The 21471-nt window shown below is 47.7% G+C and overlaps 14 non-coding genes across 14 annotated transcripts; all 14 read left to right on the top strand.

The window, feature by feature from the left end:
* The first annotated feature begins 1162 nt into the window (after positions 1 to 1162).
* LOC142729992 (U2 spliceosomal RNA) lies at positions 1163 to 1353 on the top strand. The gene has a single exon (XR_012878668.1). It is a non-coding gene; the product is annotated as a U2 spliceosomal RNA (small nuclear RNA).
* A 1284-nt stretch (positions 1354 to 2637) lies between these two features.
* Positions 2638 to 2828, top strand: LOC142729991 (U2 spliceosomal RNA). Its single transcript, XR_012878667.1, has one exon. It is a non-coding gene; the product is annotated as a U2 spliceosomal RNA (small nuclear RNA).
* Positions 2829 to 4097: 1269 nt separating this feature from the next.
* LOC142729989 (U2 spliceosomal RNA) lies at positions 4098 to 4288 on the top strand. Its single transcript, XR_012878665.1, has one exon. It is a non-coding gene; the product is annotated as a U2 spliceosomal RNA (small nuclear RNA).
* A 1281-nt stretch (positions 4289 to 5569) lies between these two features.
* On the top strand, positions 5570 to 5760 carry LOC142729983 (U2 spliceosomal RNA). Its single transcript, XR_012878662.1, has one exon. It is a non-coding gene; the product is annotated as a U2 spliceosomal RNA (small nuclear RNA).
* Positions 5761 to 7052: 1292 nt separating this feature from the next.
* On the top strand, positions 7053 to 7243 carry LOC142729965 (U2 spliceosomal RNA). The gene has a single exon (XR_012878645.1). It is a non-coding gene; the product is annotated as a U2 spliceosomal RNA (small nuclear RNA).
* Positions 7244 to 8527: 1284 nt separating this feature from the next.
* LOC142729971 (U2 spliceosomal RNA) lies at positions 8528 to 8718 on the top strand. Its single transcript, XR_012878651.1, has one exon. It is a non-coding gene; the product is annotated as a U2 spliceosomal RNA (small nuclear RNA).
* Positions 8719 to 10006: 1288 nt separating this feature from the next.
* LOC142729976 (U2 spliceosomal RNA) lies at positions 10007 to 10197 on the top strand. Its single transcript, XR_012878655.1, has one exon. It is a non-coding gene; the product is annotated as a U2 spliceosomal RNA (small nuclear RNA).
* A 1304-nt stretch (positions 10198 to 11501) lies between these two features.
* On the top strand, positions 11502 to 11692 carry LOC142729959 (U2 spliceosomal RNA). Its single transcript, XR_012878640.1, has one exon. It is a non-coding gene; the product is annotated as a U2 spliceosomal RNA (small nuclear RNA).
* Positions 11693 to 12988: 1296 nt separating this feature from the next.
* LOC142729946 (U2 spliceosomal RNA) lies at positions 12989 to 13179 on the top strand. The gene has a single exon (XR_012878629.1). It is a non-coding gene; the product is annotated as a U2 spliceosomal RNA (small nuclear RNA).
* A 1284-nt stretch (positions 13180 to 14463) lies between these two features.
* Positions 14464 to 14654, top strand: LOC142729934 (U2 spliceosomal RNA). Its single transcript, XR_012878618.1, has one exon. It is a non-coding gene; the product is annotated as a U2 spliceosomal RNA (small nuclear RNA).
* A 1300-nt stretch (positions 14655 to 15954) lies between these two features.
* Positions 15955 to 16145, top strand: LOC142729922 (U2 spliceosomal RNA). The gene has a single exon (XR_012878607.1). It is a non-coding gene; the product is annotated as a U2 spliceosomal RNA (small nuclear RNA).
* Positions 16146 to 17448: 1303 nt separating this feature from the next.
* On the top strand, positions 17449 to 17639 carry LOC142729910 (U2 spliceosomal RNA). The gene has a single exon (XR_012878596.1). It is a non-coding gene; the product is annotated as a U2 spliceosomal RNA (small nuclear RNA).
* A 1281-nt stretch (positions 17640 to 18920) lies between these two features.
* On the top strand, positions 18921 to 19111 carry LOC142729898 (U2 spliceosomal RNA). The gene has a single exon (XR_012878585.1). It is a non-coding gene; the product is annotated as a U2 spliceosomal RNA (small nuclear RNA).
* Positions 19112 to 20387: 1276 nt separating this feature from the next.
* Positions 20388 to 20578, top strand: LOC142729886 (U2 spliceosomal RNA). The gene has a single exon (XR_012878574.1). It is a non-coding gene; the product is annotated as a U2 spliceosomal RNA (small nuclear RNA).
* The last annotated feature ends 893 nt before the right edge of the window (positions 20579 to 21471 follow it).

Raw genomic sequence — 21471 nt, 5'->3', positions numbered from 1 at the left:
ATGAGTGATAATGAGCTCATTGATTAAATGCAATTAATGAATAGATTGCCACCTCTTGTTGTGTGTCGTCTGTGTTTCTGTGTTTCCGGCATTTCACATTGGAACACCTCATTCACCTTCCTTGTCTTCTCTCCGCCCTCCCTTTTAGGTAAGTTAAAGAGCTGCACCTGAGCCAGCCACTGATTGATTGATTGATTGATTGATTGATTGATTGATTGATTGATGCAGCACAACAGTCAAATAGTGGAGTGGAGTAGGGGAACAGCAAACAGCCAATAAAGCAGCCCGCCCGCTCGCCTGCCCGCCACAATGGACCTACCTGTGTACACTAGATGGATGTGATGGAATGTACTGTCGTCCCTACATTTCAAGAAGAAGTAAGAATTGCAGTTGCAACAAAGCCTTGCTTGCCTACAAAGAGAGCAGCAATTTGGATTTGTTACTATGTTACCTAGAAGAATAACAAACTGTGCAAGGATGGAGGTTGTAGGAGCAAGGAGAAGTTGTCTGTAAAGTTGGTGGATGCCTATTTTCCATTTTGCAGTCCCTTGTCTCCCTCTTGTGGCCTCCTGGAGGCAACTAGCTGTGCAAAAAAAAGACAGCCTGGCGGCCGGCTGTTGCAGTGTTGCCCTCTCAGGCAACACTGAGTGACTGACTGAGCCTCACCGTCTTATATAAAGTTCAGACGGAACTTTGCACGTGTCATAGTGGAGCCCTCAGGATTCCAGAGCCAGCTTTCTGACATCATAATGGGGCCTCAGAGATAAAAGCCTGGGCCCAGGCAGTGTTGGTCAGTGCTGCTCAGCAGGCAGCACTGGACTGGACTGGATTACAGCTGATACAAGGTGTGAAGGAACAAGGGGTGGCTGTGGGCATGCACTTGCTGCCGCTGCCAGTGTTTATCTGCATGGCAGCAGGGCATTTGGGCGTTGCCAGGAAGGCGTTTTTATGTAGATTCCTCCTCTTTCAGCACTGCATTGTGGTGCAAGCAAAAGAAGCAAATCCTGTCTGGCTTCCTCTCCGGCCTTTATTCACCTCCCGTGTAGCTGTGAGTGTGTGAGCCTGCAGGGCCCCATGGAATTGCCTAGAAGTAGGCTGAATCGCTGCAAGGGCTGAACAGCAGTATCGGGCAGGCTCGGGCAACGCGCGGCCCGTTCGGGTTATCGCTTCTCGGCCTTTTGGCTAAGATCAAGTGTAGTATCTGTTCTTATCAGTTTAATATCTGATACGTCCCCTATCTGGGGACCATATATTAAATGGATTTTTAGAACAGGGAGATGGAAATAGAGCTTGCTCTGTCCACTCCACGCATTGACCTGGTATTGCAGTATTTCCAGGACCGGTGCACCCTTTCCTTATGTGTTGACTAAAAGCAGATTCCAAAAGTGTTTTTTGTCTTTGCTATTGTTTCTGTCTTTCTGAAGGGATCTCCCCTTTTAATCCCATTATTTCAACACCTGTTGGACAATGCATGAGTGATAATGAGCTCATTGATTAAATGCAATTAATGAATAGATTGCCACCTCTTGTTGTGTGTCGTCTGTGTTTCTGTGTTTCCGGCATTTCACATTGGAACACCTCATTCACCTTCCTTGTCTTCTCTCCGCCCTCCCTTTTAGGTAAGTTAAAGAGCTGCACCTGAGCCAGCCACTGATTGATTGATTGATTGATTGATTGATTGATTGATTGATTGATTGATGCAGCACAACAGTCAAATAGTGGAGTGGAGTAGGGGAACAGCAAACAGCCAATAAAGCAGCCCGCCCGCTCGCCTGCCCGCCACAATGGACCTACCTGTGTACACTAGATGGATGTGATGGAATGTACTGTCGTCCCTACATTTCAAGAAGAAGTAAGAATTGCAGTTGCAACAAAGCCTTGCTTGCCTACAAAGAGAGCAGCAATTTGGATTTGTTACTATGTTACCTAGAAGAATAACAAACTGTGCAAGGATGGAGGTTGTAGGAGCAAGGAGAAGCTGTCTGTAAAGTTGGTGGATGCCTATTTTCCATTTTGCAGTCCCTTGTCTCCCTCTTGTGGCCTCCTGGAGGCAACTAGCTGTGCAAAAAAAAGACAGCCTGGCGGCCGGCTGTTGCAGTGTTGCCCTCTCAGGCAACACTGAGTGACTGACTGAGCCTCACCGTCTTATATAAAGTTCAGACGGAACTTTGCACGTGTCATAGTGGAGCCCTCAGGATTCCAGAGCCAGCTTTCTGACATCATAATGGGGCCTCAGAGATAAAAGCCTGGGCCCAGGCAGTGTTGGTCAGTGCTGCTCAGCAGGCAGCACTGGACTGGACTGGATTACAGCTGATACAAGGTGTGAAGGAACAAGGGGTGGCTGTGGGCATGCACTTGCTGCCGCTGCCAGTGTTTATCTGCATGGCAGCAGGGCATTTGGGCGTTGCCAGGAAGGCGTTTTTATGTAGATTCCTCCTCTTTCAGCACTGCATTGTGGTGCAAGCAAAAGAAGCAAATCCTGTCTGGCTTCCTCTCCGGCCTTTATTCACCTCCCGTGTAGCTGTGAGTGTGTGAGCCTGCAGGGCCCCATGGAATTGCCTAGAAGTAGGCTGAATCGCTGCAAGGGCTGAACAGCAGTATCGGGCAGGCTCGGGCAACGCGCGGCCCGTTCGGGTTATCGCTTCTCGGCCTTTTGGCTAAGATCAAGTGTAGTATCTGTTCTTATCAGTTTAATATCTGATACGTCCCCTATCTGGGGACCATATATTAAATGGATTTTTAGAACAGGGAGATGGAAATAGAGCTTGCTCTGTCCACTCCACGCATTGACCTGGTATTGCAGTATTTCCAGGACCGGTGCACCCTTTCCTTATGTGTTGACTAAAAGCAGATTCCAAAAGTGTTTTTTGTCTTTGCTATTGTTTCTGTCTTTCTGAAGGGATCTCCCCTTTTAATCCCATTATTTCAACACCTGTTGGACAATGCATGAGTGATAATGAGCTCATTGATTAAATGCAATTAATGAATAGATTGCCACCTCTTGTTGTGTGTCGTCTGTGTTTCTGTGTTTCCGGCATTTCACATTGGAACACCTCATTCACCTTCCTTGTCTTCTCTCCGCCCTCCCTTTTAGGTAAGTTAAAGAGCTGCACCTGAGCCAGCCACTGATTGATTGATTGATTGATTGATTGATTGATTGATTGATTGATTGATTGATTGATTGATGCAGCGCAACAGTCAAATAGTGGAGTGGAGTAGGGGAACAGCAAACAGCCAATAAAGCAGCCCGCCCGCTCGCCTGCCCGCCACAATGGACCTACCTGTGTACACTAGATGGATGTGATGGAATGTACTGTCGTCCCTACATTTCAAGAAGAAGTAAGAATTGCAGTTGCAACAAAGCCTTGCTTGCCTACAAAGAGAGCAGCAATTTGGATTTGTTACTATGTTACCTAGAAGAATAACAAACTGTGCAAGGATGGAGGTTGTAGGAGCAAGGAGAAGTTGTCTGTAAAGTTGGTGGATGCCTATTTTCCATTTTGCAGTCCCTTGTCTCCCTCTTGTGGCCTCCTGGAGGCAACTAGCTGTGCAAAAAAAAGACAGCCTGGCGGCTGGCTGTTGCAGTGTTGCCCTCTCAGGCAACACTGAGTGACTGACTGAGCCTCACCGTCTTATATAAAGTTCAGACGGAACTTTGCACGTGTCATAGTGGAGCCCTCAGGATTCCAGAGCCAGCTTTCTGACATCATAATGGGGCCTCAGAGATAAAAGCCTGGGCCCAGGCAGTGTTGGTCAGTGCTGCTCAGCAGGCAGCACTGGACTGGACTGGATTACAGCTGATACAAGGTGTGAAGGAACAAGGGGTGGCTGTGGGCATGCACTTGCTGCCGCTGCCAGTGTTTATCTGCATGGCAGCAGGGCATTTGGGCGTTGCCAGGAAGGCGTTTTTATGTAGATTCCTCCTCTTTCAGCACTGCATTGTGGTGCAAGCAAAAGAAGCAAATCCTGTCTGGCTTCTAGCTGTGAGTGTGTGAGCCTGCAGGGCCCCATGGAATTGCCTAGAAGTAGGCTGAATCGCTGCAAGGGCTGAACAGCAGTATCGGGCAGGCTCGGGCAACGCGCGGCCCGTTCGGGTTATCGCTTCTCGGCCTTTTGGCTAAGATCAAGTGTAGTATCTGTTCTTATCAGTTTAATATCTGATACGTCCCCTATCTGGGGACCATATATTAAATGGATTTTTAGAACAGGGAGATGGAAATAGAGCTTGCTCTGTCCACTCCACGCATTGACCTGGTATTGCAGTATTTCCAGGACCGGTGCACCCTTTCCTTATGTGTTGACTAAAAGCAGATTCCAAAAGTGTTTTTTGTCTTTGCTATTGTTTCTGTCTTTCTGAAGGGATCTCCCCTTTTAATCCCATTATTTCAACACCTGTTGGACAATGCATGAGTGATAATGAGCTCATTGATTAAATGCAATTAATGAATAGATTGCCACCTCTTGTTGTGTGTCGTCTGTGTTTCTGTGTTTCCGGCATTTCACATTGGAACACCTCATTCACCTTCCTTGTCTTCTCTCCGCCCTCCCTTTTAGGTAAGTTAAAGAGCTGCACCTGAGCCAGCCACTGATTGATTGATTGATTGATTGATTGATTGATTGATTGATTGATTGATTGATTGATTGATTGATTGATTGATGCAGCACAACAGTCAAATAGTGGAGTGGAGTAGGGGAACAGCAAACAGCCAATAAAGCAGCCCGCCCGCTCGCCTGCCCGCCACAATGGACCTACCTGTGTACACTAGATGGATGTGATGGAATGTACTGTCGTCCCTACATTTCAAGAAGAAGTAAGAATTGCAGTTGCAACAAAGCCTTGCTTGCCTACAAAGAGAGCAGCAATTTGGATTTGTTACTATGTTACCTAGAAGAATAACAAACTGTGCAAGGATGGAGGTTGTAGGAGCAAGGAGAAGTTGTCTGTAAAGTTGGTGGATGCCTATTTTCCATTTTGCAGTCCCTTGTCTCCCTCTTGTGGCCTCCTGGAGGCAACTAGCTGTGCAAAAAAAAGACAGCCTGGCGGCCGGCTGTTGCAGTGTTGCCCTCTCAGGCAACACTGAGTGACTGACTGAGCCTCACCGTCTTATATAAAGTTCAGACGGAACTTTGCACGTGTCATAGTGGAGCCCTCAGGATTCCAGAGCCAGCTTTCTGACATCATAATGGGGCCTCAGAGATAAAAGCCTGGGCCCAGGCAGTGTTGGTCAGTGCTGCTCAGCAGGCAGCACTGGACTGGACTGGATTACAGCTGATACAAGGTGTGAAGGAACAAGGGGTGGCTGTGGGCATGCACTTGCTGCCGCTGCCAGTGTTTATCTGCATGGCAGCAGGGCATTTGGGCGTTGCCAGGAAGGCGTTTTTATGTAGATTCCTCCTCTTTCAGCACTGCATTGTGGTGCAAGCAAAAGAAGCAAATCCTGTCTGGCTTCTAGCTGTGAGTGTGTGAGCCTGCAGGGCCCCATGGAATTGCCTAGAAGTAGGCTGAATCGCTGCAAGGGCTGAACAGCAGTATCGGGCAGGCTCGGGCAACGCGCGGCCCGTTCGGGTTATCGCTTCTCGGCCTTTTGGCTAAGATCAAGTGTAGTATCTGTTCTTATCAGTTTAATATCTGATACGTCCCCTATCTGGGGACCATATATTAAATGGATTTTTAGAACAGGGAGATGGAAATAGAGCTTGCTCTGTCCACTCCACGCATTGACCTGGTATTGCAGTATTTCCAGGACCGGTGCACCCTTTCCTTATGTGTTGACTAAAAGCAGATTCCAAAAGTGTTTTTTGTCTTTGCTATTGTTTCTGTCTTTCTGAAGGGATCTCCCCTTTTAATCCCATTATTTCAACACCTGTTGGACAATGCATGAGTGATAATGAGCTCATTGATTAAATGCAATTAATGAATAGATTGCCACCTCTTGTTGTGTGTCGTCTGTGTTTCTGTGTTTCCGGCATTTCACATTGGAACACCTCATTCACCTTCCTTGTCTTCTCTCCGCCCTCCCTTTTAGGTAAGTTAAAGAGCTGCACCTGAGCCAGCCACTGATTGATTGATTGATTGATTGATTGATTGATTGATTGATTGATTGATTGATTGATGCAGCACAACAGTCAAATAGTGGAGTGGAGTAGGGGAACAGCAAACAGCCAATAAAGCAGCCCGCCCGCTCGCCTGCCCGCCACAATGGACCTACCTGTGTACACTAGATGGATGTGATGGAATGTACTGTCGTCCCTACATTTCAAGAAGAAGTAAGAATTGCAGTTGCAACAAAGCCTTGCTTGCCTACAAAGAGAGCAGCAATTTGGATTTGTTACTATGTTACCTAGAAGAATAACAAACTGTGCAAGGATGGAGGTTGTAGGAGCAAGGAGAAGTTGTCTGTAAAGTTGGTGGATGCCTATTTTCCATTTTGCAGTCCCTTGTCTCCCTCTTGTGGCCTCCTGGAGGCAACTAGCTGTGCAAAAAAAAGACAGCCTGGCGGCCGGCTGTTGCAGTGTTGCCCTCTCAGGCAACACTGAGTGACTGACTGAGCCTCACCGTCTTATATAAAGTTCAGACGGAACTTTGCACGTGTCATAGTGGAGCCCTCAGGATTCCAGAGCCAGCTTTCTGACATCATAATGGGGCCTCAGAGATAAAAGCCTGGGCCCAGGCAGTGTTGGTCAGTGCTGCTCAGCAGGCAGCACTGGACTGGACTGGATTACAGCTGATACAAGGTGTGAAGGAACAAGGGGTGGCTGTGGGCATGCACTTGCTGCCGCTGCCAGTGTTTATCTGCATGGCAGCAGGGCATTTGGGCGTTGCCAGGAAGGCGTTTTTATGTAGATTCCTCCTCTTTCAGCACTGCATTGTGGTGCAAGCAAAAGAAGCAAATCCTGTCTGGCTTCCTCTCCGGCCTTTATTCACCTCCCGTGTAGCTGTGAGTGTGTGAGCCTGCAGGGCCCCATGGAATTGCCTAGAAGTAGGCTGAATCGCTGCAAGGGCTGAACAGCAGTATCGGGCAGGCTCGGGCAACGCGCGGCCCGTTCGGGTTATCGCTTCTCGGCCTTTTGGCTAAGATCAAGTGTAGTATCTGTTCTTATCAGTTTAATATCTGATACGTCCCCTATCTGGGGACCATATATTAAATGGATTTTTAGAACAGGGAGATGGAAATAGAGCTTGCTCTGTCCATTCCACGCATTGACCTGGTATTGCAGTATTTCCAGGACCGGTGCACCCTTTCCTTATGTGTTGACTAAAAGCAGATTCCAAAAGTGTTTTTTGTCTTTGCTATTGTTTCTGTCTTTCTGAAGGGATCTCCCCTTTTAATCCCATTATTTCAACACCTGTTGGACAATGCATGAGTGATAATGATCTCATTGATTAAATGCAATTAATGAATAGATTGCCACCTCTTGTTGTGTGTCGTCTGTGTTTCTGTGTTTCCGGCATTTCACATTGGAATACCTCATTCACCTTCCTTGTCTTCTCTCCGCCCTCCCTTTTAGGTAAGTTAAAGAGCTGCACCTGAGCCAGCCACTGATTGATTGATTGATTGATTGATTGATTGATTGATTGATTGATTGATGCAGCACAACAGTCAAATAGTGGAGTGGAGTAGGGGAACAGCAAACAGCCAATAAAGCAGCCCGCCCGCTCGCCTGCCCGCCACAATGGACCTACCTGTGTACACTAGATGGATGTGATGGAATGTACTGTCGTCCCTACATTTCAAGAAGAAGTAAGAATTGCAGTTGCAACAAAGCCTTGCTTGCCTACAAAGAGAGCAGCAATTTGGATTTGTTACTATGTTACCTAGAAGAATAACAAACTGTGCAAGGATGGAGGTTGTAGGAGCAAGGAGAAGTTGTCTGTAAAGTTGGTGGATGCCTATTTTCCATTTTGCAGTCCCTTGTCTCCCTCTTGTGGCCTCCTGGAGGCAACTAGCTGTGCAAAAAAAAGACAGCCTGGCGGCCGGCTGTTGCAGTGTTGCCCTCTCAGGCAACACTGAGTGACTGACTGAGCCTCACCGTCTTATATAAAGTTCAGACGGAACTTTGCACGTGTCATAGTGGAGCCCTCAGGATTCCAGAGCCAGCTTTCTGACATCATAATGGGGCCTCAGAGATAAAAGCCTGGGCCCAGGCAGTGTTGGTCAGTGCTGCTCAGCAGGCAGCACTGGACTGGACTGGATTACAGCTGATACAAGGTGTGAAGGAACAAGGGGTGGCTGTGGGCATGCACTTGCTGCCGCTGCCAGTGTTTATCTGCATGGCAGCAGGGCATTTGGGCGTTGCCAGGAAGGCGTTTTTATGTAGATTCCTCCTCTTTCAGCACTGCATTGTGGTGCAAGCAAAAGAAGCAAATCCTGTCTGGCTTCCTCTCCGGCCTTTATTCACCTCCCGTGTAGCTGTGAGTGTGTGAGCCTGCAGGGCCCCATGGAATTGCCTAGAAGTAGGCTGAATCGCTGCAAGGGCTGAACAGCAGTATCGGGCAGGCTCGGGCAACGCGCGGCCCGTTCGGGTTATCGCTTCTCGGCCTTTTGGCTAAGATCAAGTGTAGTATCTGTTCTTATCAGTTTAATATCTGATACGTCCCCTATCTGGGGACCATATATTAAATGGATTTTTAGAACAGGGAGATGGAAATAGAGCTTGCTCTGTCCACTCCACGCATTGACCTGGTATTGCAGTATTTCCAGGACCGGTGCACCCTTTCCTTATGTGTTGACTAAAAGCAGATTCCAAAAGTGTTTTTTGTCTTTGCTATTGTTTCTGTCTTTCTGAAGGGATCTCCCCTTTTAATCCCATTATTTCAACACCTGTTGGACAATGCATGAGTGATAATGAGCTCATTGATTAAATGCAATTAATGAATAGATTGCCACCTCTTGTTGTGTGTCGTCTGTGTTTCTGTGTTTCCGGCATTTCACATTGGAACACCTCATTCACCTTCCTTGTCTTCTCTCCGCCCTCCCTTTTAGGTAAGTTAAAGAGCTGCACCTGAGCCAGCCACTGATTGATTGATTGATTGATTGATTGATTGATTGATTGATTGATTGATTGATGCAGCACAACAGTCAAATAGTGGAGTGGAGTAGGGGAACAGCAAACAGCCAATAAAGCAGCCCGCCCGCTCGCCTGCCCGCCACAATGGACCTACCTGTGTACACTAGATGGATGTGATGGAATGTACTGTCGTCCCTACATTTCAAGAAGAAGTAAGAATTGCAGTTGCAACAAAGCCTTGCTTGCCTACAAAGAGAGCAGCAATTTGGATTTGTTACTATGTTACCTAGAAGAATAACAAACTGTGCAAGGATGGAGGTTGTAGGAGCAAGGAGAAGTTGTCTGTAAAGTTGGTGGATGCCTATTTTCCATTTTGCAGTCCCTTGTCTCCCTCTTGTGGCCTCCTGGAGGCAACTAGCTGTGCAAAAAAAAGACAGCCTGGCGGCCGGCTGTTGCAGTGTTGCCCTCTCAGGCAACACTGAGTGACTGACTGAGCCTCACCGTCTTATATAAAGTTCAGACGGAACTTTGCACGTGTCATAGTGGAGCCCTCAGGATTCCAGAGCCACCTTTCTGACATCATAATGGGGCCTCAGAGATAAAAGCCTGGGCCCAGGCAGTGTTGGTCAGTGCTGCTCAGCAGGCAGCACTGGACTGGACTGGATTACAGCTGATACAAGGTGTGAAGGAACAAGGGGTGGCTGTGGGCATGCACTTGCTGCCGCTGCCAGTGTTTATCTGCATGGCAGCAGGGCATTTGGGCGTTGCCAGGAAGGCGTTTTTATGTAGATTCCTCCTCTTTCAGCACTGCATTGTGGTGCAAGCAAAAGAAGCAAATCCTGTCTGGCTTCCTCTCCGGCCTTTATTCACCTCCCGTGTAGCTGTGAGTGTGTGAGCCTGCAGGGCCCCATGGAATTGCCTAGAAGTAGGCTGAATCGCTGCAAGGGCTGAACAGCAGTATCGGGCAGGCTCGGGCAACGCGCGGCCCGTTCGGGTTATCGCTTCTCGGCCTTTTGGCTAAGATCAAGTGTAGTATCTGTTCTTATCAGTTTAATATTTGATACGTCCCCTATCTGGGGACCATATATTAAATGGATTTTTAGAACAGGGAGATGGAAATAGAGCTTGCTCTGTCCACTCCACGCATTGACCTGGTATTGCAGTATTTCCAGGACCGGTGCACCCTTTCCTTATGTGTTGACTAAAAGCAGATTCCAAAAGTGTTTTTTGTCTTTGCTATTGTTTCTGTCTTTCTGAAGGGATCTCCCCTTTTAATCCCATTATTTCAACACCTGTTGGACAATGCATGAGTGATAATGAGCTCATTGATTAAATGCAATTAATGAATAGATTGCCACCTCTTGTTGTGTGTCGTCTGTGTTTCTGTGTTTCCGGCATTTCACATTGGAACACCTCATTCACCTTCCTTGTCTTCTCTCCGCCCTCCCTTTTAGGTAAGTTAAAGAGCTGCACCTGAGCCAGCCACTGATTGATTGATTGATTGATTGATTGATTGATTGATTGATTGATTGATTGATTGATTGATTGATTGATGCAGCACAACAGTCAAATAGTGGAGTGGAGTAGGGGAACAGCAAACAGCCAATAAAGCAGCCCGCCCGCTCGCCTGCCCGCCACAATGGACCTACCTGTGTACACTAGATGGATGTGATGGAATGTACTGTCGTCCCTACATTTCAAGAAGAAGTAAGAATTGCAGTTGCAACAAAGCCTTGCTTGCCTACAAAGAGAGCAGCAATTTGGATTTGTTACTATGTTACCTAGAAGAATAACAAACTGTGCAAGGATGGAGGTTGTAGGAGCAAGGAGAAGTTGTCTGTAAAGTTGGTGGATGCCTATTTTCCATTTTGCAGTCCCTTGTCTCCCTCTTGTGGCCTCCTGGAGGCAACTAGCTGTGCAAAAAAAAGACAGCCTGGCGGCCGGCTGTTGCAGTGTTGCCCTCTCAGGCAACACTGAGTGACTGACTGAGCCTCACCGTCTTATATAAAGTTCAGACGGAACTTTGCACGTGTCATAGTGGAGCCCTCAGGATTCCAGAGCCAGCTTTCTGACATCATAATGGGGCCTCAGAGATAAAAGCCTGGGCCCAGGCAGTGTTGGTCAGTGCTGCTCAGCAGGCAGCACTGGACTGGACTGGATTACAGCTGATACAAGGTGTGAAGGAACAAGGGGTGGCTGTGGGCATGCACTTGCTGCCGCTGCCAGTGTTTATCTGCATGGCAGCAGGGCATTTGGGCGTTGCCAGGAAGGCGTTTTTATGTAGATTCCTCCTCTTTCAGCACTGCATTGTGGTGCAAGCAAAAGAAGCAAATCCTGTCTGGCTTCCTCTCCGGCCTTTATTCACCTCCCGTGTAGCTGTGAGTGTGTGAGCCTGCAGGGCCCCATGGAATTGCCTAGAAGTAGGCTGAATCGCTGCAAGGGCTGAACAGCAGTATCGGGCAGGCTCGGGCAACGCGCGGCCCGTTCGGGTTATCGCTTCTCGGCCTTTTGGCTAAGATCAAGTGTAGTATCTGTTCTTATCAGTTTAATATCTGATACGTCCCCTATCTGGGGACCATATATTAAATGGATTTTTAGAACAGGGAGATGGAAATAGAGCTTGCTCTGTCCACTCCACGCATTGACCTGGTATTGCAGTATTTCCAGGACCGGTGCACCCTTTCCTTATGTGTTGACTAAAAGCAGATTCCAAAAGTGTTTTTTGTCTTTGCTATTGTTTCTGTCTTTCTGAAGGGATCTCCCCTTTTAATCCCATTATTTCAACACCTGTTGGACAATGCATGAGTGATAATGAGCTCATTGATTAAATGCAATTAATGAATAGATTGCCACCTCTTGTTGTGTGTCGTCTGTGTTTCTGTGTTTCCGGCATTTCACATTGGAACACCTCATTCACCTTCCTTGTCTTCTCTCCGCCCTCCCTTTTAGGTAAGTTAAAGAGCTGCACCTGAGCCAGCCACTGATTGATTGATTGATTGATTGATTGATTGATTGATTGATTGATTGATTGATTGATTGATGCAGCACAACAGTCAAATAGTGGAGTGGAGTAGGGGAACAGCAAACAGCCAATAAAGCAGCCCGCCCGCTCGCCTGCCCGCCACAATGGACCTACCTGTGTACACTAGATGGATGTGATGGAATGTACTGTCGTCCCTACATTTCAAGAAGAAGTAAGAATTGCAGTTGCAACAAAGCCTTGCTTGCCTACAAAGAGAGCAGCAATTTGGATTTGTTACTATGTTACCTAGAAGAATAACAAACTGTGCAAGGATGGAGGTTGTAGGAGCAAGGAGAAGTTGTCTGTAAAGTTGGTGGATGCCTATTTTCCATTTTGCAGTCCCTTGTCTCCCTCTTGTGGCCTCCTGGAGGCAACTAGCTGTGCAAAAAAAAGACAGCCTGGCGGCCGGCTGTTGCAGTGTTGCCCTCTCAGGCAACACTGAGTGACTGACTGAGCCTCACCGTCTTATATAAAGTTCAGACGGAACTTTGCACGTGTCATAGTGGAGCCCTCAGGATTCCAGAGCCAGCTTTCTGACATCATAATGGGGCCTCAGAGATAAAAGCCTGGGCCCAGGCAGTGTTGGTCAGTGCTGCTCAGCAGGCAGCACTGGACTGGACTGGATTACAGCTGATACAAGGTGTGAAGGAACAAGGGGTGGCTGTGGGCATGCACTTGCTGCCGCTGCCAGTGTTTATCTGCATGGCAGCAGGGCATTTGGGCGTTGCCAGGAAGGCGTTTTTATGTAGATTCCTCCTCTTTCAGCACTGCATTGTGGTGCAAGCAAAAGAAGCAAATCCTGTCTGGCTTCCTCTCCGGCCTTTATTCACCTCCCGTGTAGCTGTGAGTGTGTGAGCCTGCAGGGCCCCATGGAATTGCCTAGAAGTAGGCTGAATCGCTGCAAGGGCTGAACAGCAGTATCGGGCAGGCTCGGGCAACGCGCGGCCCGTTCGGGTTATCGCTTCTCGGCCTTTTGGCTAAGATCAAGTGTAGTATCTGTTCTTATCAGTTTAATATCTGATACGTCCCCTATCTGGGGACCATATATTAAATGGATTTTTAGAACAGGGAGATGGAAATAGAGCTTGCTCTGTCCACTCCACGCATTGACCTGGTATTGCAGTATTTCCAGGACCGGTGCACCCTTTCCTTATGTGTTGACTAAAAGCAGATTCCAAAAGTGTTTTTTGTCTTTGCTATTGTTTCTGTCTTTCTGAAGGGATCTCCCCTTTTAATCCCATTATTTCAACACCTGTTGGACAATGCATGAGTGATAATGAGCTCATTGATTAAATGCAATTAATGAATAGATTGCCACCTCTTGTTGTGTGTCGTCTGTGTTTCTGTGTTTCCGGCATTTCACATTGGAACACCTCATTCACCTTCCTTGTCTTCTCTCCGCCCTCCCTTTTAGGTAAGTTAAAGAGCTGCACCTGAGCCAGCCACTGATTGATTGATTGATTGATTGATTGATTGATTGATTGATTGATTGATGCAGCACAACAGTCAAATAGTGGAGTGGAGTAGGGGAACAGCAAACAGCCAATAAAGCAGCCCGCCCGCTCGCCTGCCCGCCACAATGGACCTACCTGTGTACACTAGATGGATGTGATGGAATGTACTGTCGTCCCTACATTTCAAGAAGAAGTAAGAATTGCAGTTGCAACAAAGCCTTGCTTGCCTACAAAGAGAGCAGCAATTTGGATTTGTTACTATGTTACCTAGAAGAATAACAAACTGTGCAAGGATGGAGGTTGTAGGAGCAAGGAGAAGTTGTCTGTAAAGTTGGTGGATGCCTATTTTCCATTTTGCAGTCCCTTGTCTCCCTCTTGTGGCCTCCTGGAGGCAACTAGCTGTGCAAAAAAAAGACAGCCTGGCGGCCGGCTGTTGCAGTGTTGCCCTCTCAGGCAACACTGAGTGACTGACTGAGCCTCACCGTCTTATATAAAGTTCAGACGGAACTTTGCACGTGTCATAGTGGAGCCCTCAGGATTCCAGAGCCAGCTTTCTGACATCATAATGGGGCCTCAGAGATAAAAGCCTGGGCCCAGGCAGTGTTGGTCAGTGCTGCTCAGCAGGCAGCACTGGACTGGACTGGATTACAGCTGATACAAGGTGTGAAGGAACAAGGGGTGGCTGTGGGCATGCACTTGCTGCCGCTGCCAGTGTTTATCTGCATGGCAGCAGGGCATTTGGGCGTTGCCAGGAAGGCGTTTTTATGTAGATTCCTCCTCTTTCAGCACTGCATTGTGGTGCAAGCAAAAGAAGCAAATCCTGTCTGGCTTCCTCTCCGGCCTTTATTCACCTCCCGTGTAGCTGTGAGTGTGTGAGCCTGCAGGGCCCCATGGAATTGCCTAGAAGTAGGCTGAATCGCTGCAAGGGCTGAACAGCAGTATCGGGCAGGCTCGGGCAACGCGCGGCCCGTTCGGGTTATCGCTTCTCGGCCTTTTGGCTAAGATCAAGTGTAGTATCTGTTCTTATCAGTTTAATATCTGATACGTCCCCTATCTGGGGACCATATATTAAATGGATTTTTAGAACAGGGAGATGGAAATAGAGCTTGCTCTGTCCACTCCACGCATTGACCTGGTATTGCAGTATTTCCAGGACCGGTGCACCCTTTCCTTATGTGTTGACTAAAAGCAGATTCCAAAAGTGTTTTTTGTCTTTGCTATTGTTTCTGTCTTTCTGAAGGGATCTCCCCTTTTAATCCCATTATTTCAACACCTGTTGGACAATGCATGAGTGATAATGAGCTCATTGATTAAATGCAATTAATGAATAGATTGCCACCTCTTGTTGTGTGTCGTCTGTGTTTCTGTGTTTCCGGCATTTCACATTGGAACACCTCATTCACCTTCCTTGTCTTCTCTCCGCCCTCCCTTTTAGGTAAGTTAAAGAGCTGCACCTGAGCCAGCCACTGATTGATTGATTGATTGATTGATTGATTGATTGATTGATTGATTGATTGATTGATTGATTGATGCAGCACAACAGTCAAATAGTGGAGTGGAGTAGGGGAACAGCAAACAGCCAATAAAGCAGCCCGCCCGCTCGCCTGCCCGCCACAATGGACCTACCTGTGTACACTAGATGGATGTGATGGAATGTACTGTCGTCCCTACATTTCAAGAAGAAGTAAGAATTGCAGTTGCAACAAAGCCTTGCTTGCCTACAAAGAGAGCAGCAATTTGGATTTGTTACTATGTTACCTAGAAGAATAACAAACTGTGCAAGGATGGAGGTTGTAGGAGCAAGGAGAAGTTGTCTGTAAAGTTGGTGGATGCCTATTTTCCATTTTGCAGTCCCTTGTCTCCCTCTTGTGGCCTCCTGGAGGCAACTAGCTGTGCAAAAAAAAGACAGCCTGGCGGCCGGCTGTTGCAGTGTTGCCCTCTCAGGCAACACTGAGTGACTGACTGAGCCTCACCGTCTTATATAAAGTTCAGACGGAACTTTGCACGTGTCATAGTGGAGCCCTCAGGATTCCAGAGCCAGCTTTCTGACATCATAATGGGGCCTCAGAGATAAAAGCCTGGGCCCAGGCAGTGTTGGTCAGTGCTGCTCAGCAGGCAGCACTGGACTGGACTGGATTACAGCTGATACAAGGTGTGAAGGAACAAGGGGTGGCTGTGGGCATGCACTTGCTGCCGCTGCCAGTGTTTATCTGCATGGCAGCAGGGCATTTGGGCGTTGCCAGGAAGGCGTTTTTATGTAGATTCCTCCTCTTTCAGCACTGCATTGTGGTGCAAGCAAAAGAAGCAAATCCTGTCTGGCTTCCTCTCCGGCCTTTATTCACCTCCCGTGTAGCTGTGAGTGTGTGAGCCTGCAGGGCCCCATGGAATTGCCTAGAAGTAGGCTGAATCGCTGCAAGGGCTGAACAGCAGTATCGGGCAGGCTCGGGCAACGCGCGGCCCGTTCGGGTTATCGCTTCTCGGCCTTTTGGCTAAGATCAAGTGTAGTATCTGTTCTTATCAGTTTAATATCTGATACGTCCCCTATCTGGGGACCATATATTAAATGGATTTTTAGAACAGGGAGATGGAAATAGAGCTTGCTCTGTCCACTCCACGCATTGACCTGGTATTGCAGTATTTCCAGGACCGGTGCACCCTTTCCTTATGTGTTGACTAAAAGCAGACTAAAAGCAGATTCCAAAAGTGTTTTTTGTCTTTGCTATTGTTTCTGTCTTTCTGAAGGGATCTCCCCTTTTAATCCCATTATTTCAACACCTGTTGGACAATGCATGAGTGATAATGAGCTCATTGATTAAATGCAATTAATGAATAGATTGCCACCTCTTGTTGTGTGTCGTCTGTGTTTCTGTGTTTCCGGCATTTCACATTGGAACACCTCATTCACCTTCCTTGTCTTCTCTCCGCCCTCCCTTTTAGGTAAGTTAAAGAGCTGCACCTGAGCCAGCCACTGATTGATTGATTGATTGATTGATTGATTGATTGATTGATTGATTGATTGATTGATGCAGCACAACAGTCAAATAGTGGAGTGGAGTAGGGGAACAGCAAACAGCCAATAAAGCAGCCCGCCCGCTCGCCTGCCCGCCACAATGGACCTACCTGTGTACACTAGATGGATGTGATGGAATGTACTGTCGTCCCTACATTTCAAGAAGAAGTAAGAATTGCAGTTGCAACAAAGCCTTGCTTGCCTACAAAGAGAGCAGCAATTTGGATTTGTTACTATGTTACCTAGAAGAATAACAAACTGTGCAAGGATGGAGGTTGTAGGAGCAAGGAGAAGTTGTCTGTAAAGTTGGTGGATGCCTATTTTCCATTTTGCAGTCCCTTGTCTCCCTCTTGTGGCCTCCTGGAGGCAACTAGCTGTGCAAAAAAAAGACAGCCTGGCGGCCGGCTGTTGCAGTGTTGCCCTCTCAGGCAACACTGAGTGACTGACTGAGCCTCACCGTCTTATATAAAGTTCAGACGGAACTTTGCACGTGTCATAGTGGAGCCCTCAGGATTCCAGAGCCAGCTTTCTGACATCATAATGGGGCCTCAGAGATAAAAGCCTGGGCCCAGGCAGTGTTGGTCAGTGCTGCTCAGCAGGCAGCACTGGACTGGACTGGATTACAGCTGATACAAGGTGTGAAGGAACAAGGGGTGGCTGTGGGCATGCACTTGCTGCCGCTGCCAGTGTTTATCTGCATGGCAGCAGGGCATTTGGGCGTTGCCAGGAAGGCGTTTTTATGTAGATTCCTCCTCTTTCAGCACTGCATTGTGGTGCAAGCAAAAGAAGCAAATCCTGTCTGGCTTCCTCTCCGGCCTTTATTCACCTCCCGTGTAGCTGTGAGTGTGTGAGCCTGCAGGGCCCCATGGAATTGCCTAGAAGTAGGCTGAATCGCTGCAAGGGCTGAACAGCAGTATCGGGCAGGCTCGGGCAACGCGCGGCCCGTTCGGGTTATCGCTTCTCGGCCTTTTGGCTAAGATCAAGTGTAGTATCTGTTCTTATCAGTTTAATATCTGATACGTCCCCTATCTGGGGACCATATATTAAATGGATTTTTAGAACAGGGAGATGGAAATAGAGCTTGCTCTGTCCACTCCACGCATTGACCTGGTATTGCAGTATTTCCAGGACCGGTGCACCCTTTCCTTATGTGTTGACTAAAAGCAGATTCCAAAAGTGTTTTTTGTCTTTGCTATTGTTTCTGTCTTTCTGAAGGGATCTCCCCTTTTAATCCCATTATTTCAACACCTGTTGGACAATGCATGAGTGATAATGAGCTCATTGATTAAATGCAATTAATGAATAGATTGCCACCTCTTGTTGTGTGTCGTCTGTGTTTCTGTGTTTCCGGCATTTCACATTGGAACACCTCATTCACCTTCCTTGTCTTCTCTCCGCCCTCCCTTTTAGGTAAGTTAAAGAGCTGCACCTGAGCCAGCCACTTGATTGATTGATTGATTGATTGATTGATTGATTGATTGATTGATGCAGCACAACAGTCAAATAGTGGAGTGGAGTAGGGGAACAGCAAACAGCCAATAAAGCAGCCCGCCCGCTCGCCTGCCCGCCACAATGGACCTACCTGTGTACACTAGATGGATGTGATGGAATGTACTGTCGTCCCTACATTTCAAGAAGAAGTAAGAATTGCAGTTGCAACAAAGCCTTGCTTGCCTACAAAGAGAGCAGCAATTTGGATTTGTTACTATGTTACCTAGAAGAATAACAAACTGTGCAAGGATGGAGGTTGTAGGAGCAAGGAGAAGTTGTCTGTAAAGTTGGTGGATGCCTATTTTCCATTTTGCAGTCCCTTGTCTCCCTCTTGTGGCCTCCTGGAGACAACTAGCTGTGCAAAAAAAAGACAGCCTGGCGGCCGGCTGTTGCAGTGTTGCCCTCTCAGGCAACACTGAGTGACTGACTGAGCCTCACCGTCTTATATAAAGTTCAGACGGAACTTTGCACGTGTCATAGTGGAGCCCTCAGGATTCCAGAGCCAGCTTTCTGACATCATAATGGGGCCTCAGAGATAAAAGCCTGGGCCCAGGCAGTGTTGGTCAGTGCTGCTCAGCAGGCAGCACTGGACTGGACTGGATTACAGCTGATACAAGGTGTGAAGGAACAAGGGGTGGCTGTGGGCATGCACTTGCTGCCGCTGCCAGTGTTTATCTGCATGGCAGCAGGGCATTTGGGCGTTGCCAGGAAGGCGTTTTTATGTAGATTCCTCCTCTTTCAGCACTGCATTGTGGTGCAAGCAAAAGAAGCAAATCCTGTCTGGCTTCCTCTCCGGCCTTTATTCACCTCCCGTGTAGCTGTGAGTGTGTGAGCCTGCAGGGCCCCATGGAATTGCCTAGAAGTAGGCTGAATCGCTGCAAGGGCTGAACAGCAGTATCGGGCAGGCTCGGGCAACGCGCGGCCCGTTCGGGTTATCGCTTCTCGGCCTTTTGGCTAAGATCAAGTGTAGTATCTGTTCTTATCAGTTTAATATCTGATACGTCCCCTATCTGGGGACCATATATTAAATGGATTTTTAGAACAGGGAGATGGAAATAGAGCTTGCTCTGTCCACTCCACGCATTGACCTGGTATTGCAGTATTTCCAGGACCGGTGCACCCTTTCCTTATGTGTTGACTAAAAGCAGATTCCAAAAGTGTTTTTTGTCTTTGCTATTGTTTCTGTCTTTCTGAAGGGATCTCCCCTTTTAATCCCATTATTTCAACACCTGTTGGACAATGCATGAGTGATAATGAGCTCATTGATTAAATGCAATTAATGAATAGATTGCCACCTCTTGTTGTGTGTCGTCTGTGTTTCTGTGTTTCCGGCATTTCACATTGGAACACCTCATTCACCTTCCTTGTCTTCTCTCCGCCCTCCCTTTTAGGTAAGTTAAAGAGCTGCACCTGAGCCAGCCACTGATTGATTGATTGATTGATTGATTGATTGATTGATTGATGCAGCACAACAGTCAAATAGTGGAGTGGAGTAGGGGAACAGCAAACAGCCAATAAAGCAGCCCGCCCGCTCGCCTGCCCGCCACAATGGACCTACCTGTGTACACTAGATGGATGTGATGGAATGTACTGTCGTCCCTACATTTCAAGAAGAAGTAAGAATTGCAGTTGCAACAAAGCCTTGCTTGCCTACAAAGAGAGCAGCAATTTGGATTTGTTACTATGTTACCTAGAAGAATAACAAACTGTGCAAGGATGGAGGTTGTAGGAGCAAGGAGAAGTTGTCTGTAAAGTTGGTGGATGCCTATTTTCCATTTTGCAGTCCCTTGTCTCCCTCTTGTGGCCTCCTGGAGGCAACTAGCTGTGCAAAAAAAAGACAGCCTGGCGGCCGGCTGTTGCAGTGTTGCCCTCTCAGGCAACACTGAGTGACTGACTGAGCCTCACCGTCTTATATAAAGTTCAGACGGAACTTTGCACGTGTCATAGTGGAGCCCTCAGGATTCCAGAGCCAGCTTTCTGACATCATAATGGGGCCTCAGAGATAAAAGCCTGGGCCCAGGCAGTGTTGGTCAGTGCTGCTCAGCAGGCAGCACTGGACTGGACTGGATTACAGCTGATACAAGGTGTGAAGGAACAAGGGGTGGCTGTGGGCATGCACTTGCTGCCGCTGCCAGTGTTTATCTGCATGGCAGCAGGGCATTTGGGCGTTGCCAGGAAGGCGTTTTTATGTAGATTCCTCCTCTTTCAGCACTGCATTGTGGTGCAAGCAAAAGAAGCAAATCCTGTCTGGCTTCCTCTCCGGCCTTTATTCACCTCCCGTGTAGCTGTGAGTGTGTGAGCCTGCAGGGCCCCATGGAATTGCCTAGAAGTAGGCTGAATCGCTGCAAGGGCTGAACAGCAGTATCGGGCAGGCTCGGGCAACGCGCGGCCCGTTCGGGTTATCGCTTCTCGGCCTTTTGGCTAAGATCAAGTGTAGTATCTGTTCTTATCAGTTTAATATCTGATACGTCCCCTATCTGGGGACCATATATTAAATGGATTTTTAGAACAGGGAGATGGAAATAGAGCTTGCTCTGTCCACTCCACGCATTGACCTGGTATTGCAGTATTTCCAGGACCGGTGCACCCTTTCCTTATGTGTTGACTAAAAGCAGATTCCAAAAGTGTTTTTTGTCTTTGCTATTGTTTCTGTCTTTCTGAAGGGATCTCCCCTTTTAATCCCATTATTTCAACACCTGTTGGACAATGCATGAGTGATAATGAGCTCATTGATTAAATGCAATTAATGAATAGATTGCCACCTCTTGTTGTGTGTCGTCTGTGTTTCTGTGTTTCCGGCATTTCACATTGGAACACCTCATTCACCTTCCTTGTCTTCTCTCCGCCCTCCCTTTTAGGTAAGTTAAAGAGCTGCACCTGAGCCAGCCACTGATTGATTGATTGATTGATTGATTGATTGATTGATGCAGCACAACAGTCAAATAGTGGAGTGGAGTAGGGGAACAGCAAACAGCCAATAAAGCAGCCCGCCCGCTCGCCTGCCCGCCACAATGGACCTACCTGTGTACACTAGATGGATGTGATGGAATGTACTGTCGTCCCTACATTTCAAGAAGAAGTAAGAATTGCAGTTGCAACAAAGCCTTGCTTGCCTACAAAGAGAGCAGCAATTTGGATTTGTTACTATGTTACCTAGAAGAATAACAAACTGTGCAAGGATGGAGGTTGTAGGAGCAAGGAGAAGTTGTCTGTAAAGTTGGTGGATGCCTATTTTCCATTTTGCAGTCCCTTGTCTCCCTCTTGTGGCCTCCTGGAGGCAACTAGCTGTGCAAAAAAAAGACAGCCTGGCGGCCGGCTGTTGCAGTGTTGCCCTCTCAGGCAACACTGAGTGACTGACTGAGCCTCACCGTCTTATATAAAGTTCAGACGGAACTTTGCACGTGTCATAGTGGAGCCCTCAGGATTCCAGAGCCAGCTTTCTGACATCATAATGGGGCCTCAGAGATAAAAGCCTGGGCCCAGGC

Source organism: Rhinoderma darwinii, unplaced genomic scaffold (genome assembly GCF_050947455.1).
Source record: "Rhinoderma darwinii isolate aRhiDar2 unplaced genomic scaffold, aRhiDar2.hap1 Scaffold_737, whole genome shotgun sequence".
Lineage (NCBI taxonomy): Eukaryota > Metazoa > Chordata > Amphibia > Anura > Rhinodermatidae > Rhinoderma > Rhinoderma darwinii.
Note: the sequence above shows the minus strand (reverse complement) of the source record. Positions and strands in the feature narration are given on the sequence as shown.